This window comes from Amblyomma maculatum, unplaced genomic scaffold, assembly GCF_055883805.1.
Source record: "Amblyomma maculatum isolate TAMU_Amacu unplaced genomic scaffold, ASM5588380v1 scaffold_35, whole genome shotgun sequence".
Taxonomy (NCBI): domain Eukaryota; kingdom Metazoa; phylum Arthropoda; class Arachnida; order Ixodida; family Ixodidae; genus Amblyomma; species Amblyomma maculatum.
The window spans coordinates 501,027-503,079 of NW_028146760.1; positions in this window are offsets into that span (position 1 = coordinate 501,027).

Below are 2,053 nucleotides of genomic sequence, written 5' to 3' on the forward strand. Positions count from 1 at the left end.
GCGTACATTACTGCTTAATGGTCCTCTTCGAATACTGGTAGAAACCAGGCTATTTAGGAAAGTCTAGTAGGTGGGCCAGTGACTAGCAAACTGATATCCAGATGCCCACATCGGGCAACCTTCCTGGAGTAGGCCCGCATCGCAGTTGGTGCTTCTTCGTTGCGGCGTGCTTACAGCCTTGTGCGATGTATGCCTCGGAGACAAGAGTAGGAGAAAAGGAACAGGTGTCGTTTAAGCGGGCGTGATACTACGCCGGCCACTACCAGGTTGCCGTCGGGATAAGGGCTACACTAAGGTGCAACGTACGAAAGCAAGGCCTCTTCCCAGTGCACAAGGTCGTCAGGCAGGTTAGTGTCAAGCGATCTGAGAGGTTGAAGCTTGAATAGCGGAATATTTCTTTTTCTAGGAGGAGTCTAGCGGCCAGAAATGACAAGGCCATTTCAAAGGGACGAGAATACGTTGCGCTGCTAGCTCCGGTCACCAAGGCTTGAGCGGGATATATATTGCTACAAATCAAGTGTGCACGGAATGTTGCGGGCTACTGATGCTCCTGATTTGAGGGTCGTAACAATGCTAACATTGGTTGCTGAAACTTAGTTTTGCAGATGTATTTTGTAGATATCAGAGAAGTTAGATATTTAGCTATCTAGAATATGCGCGACATTTTTCTCCGTAATCGCTGGTAAGCTCCCATTTAAACAAGTGCTAAACTTTTCCACAAAGCCTAAGCAAAGTTGTGGTTTGATGTTTCTATAAGAAAATGCTTGAGCATACGATTATAGAAGCTACAACATAAAAGGCCAAAACCCAGTGGCAAGATGGAAAACATGCATACATATTGAAAAGAAACGTTCAATACGCATTTTGACTTATAAAAACCAAAGGTGCATAAAATTCTTTTTAAAATTCCTAACAGGGTACAAGAAAATAATTAATGTTGTGCAATAAAAAAATAGTATTCTTTAATACACCTTAACTTGTAGCACATGCACGAGGATGCGGCGCAGCAACTATTTTACATATAATTCAGTTCGGGGTGCAGTTTAAGAAATAAGAATTGAAATATTCAAAAGACAAGAAAAAAACAATATTTATTTTTGGCAAGATGAAACTTCCAAATGATACATTTAATTTGAAAATATGCATTCGTGGCGGAAGGACATCGACGGACCATCCTTTGAGCTCTATGTAGAATAAGCATCTGCCCTACGAAAATTCCATACGCAAATAAATCAGTTATACCTAATTTTGGTACTATATATTTATCCCTCAAGGTTTTGTCTCTGCAGGACAAAATGTAATCTGAAGTGATAAGTCAGTTTGTTTTGTCAAAAAAGTCATGCACTGTTTAAGTAATCGGTAACAATAATTTGTTTTAATAAAAACAGCCGCTTTTCAGTTAATGGTTTTTATGTGCTAGCAGCGACAGCTAGTGCAGTGTAGATTGACTGCTTCCTTGGTAAAATACGCGAGCTGCCGAAGACTTTTCCTTAATCGTTTTTTTAGCCGGAAAATTGGAAAATTGCCTACACCACTCCTTTTGCCATGCAGGTCACAATGTAATATTCGTACGGAATATATCTGTTGTTGTATTCAACATTAAGGTTTCACCACAGATATCGATGGCTGTTCTGTTCTCACTGAAACGAGGCTTGCACACCGACCCTTAACTACACTTAAAAAATCTGTGCGACCTATTAAAAGCGAACACAAATTCCTGGGAATTATTTTTCTACCGGAAATAAATGCCATTAAAAAGAAACCATCTCAATCGCTAAACATACTGAAAGTGCTATCATGGAACACTGGGGGCCCGACAGGACATGTCTTCTACACATTTACCGTTCTATAATACGCTCCACCTTAGATTACGGCAGCATAGTGTACTGGTTAGCAAGACCCCTTATCTGAAACGTCTGGATTTTGTTCAAAACTTGGGGTTGCGCCTTTCAACTGGTGCTTATAGAACGTCCCCTTTAAATAGCCTGTACGTTGAAGCAAATGAACCACATCCATCATACAGAAGAACAATGCTTACATGCACATATGTAGT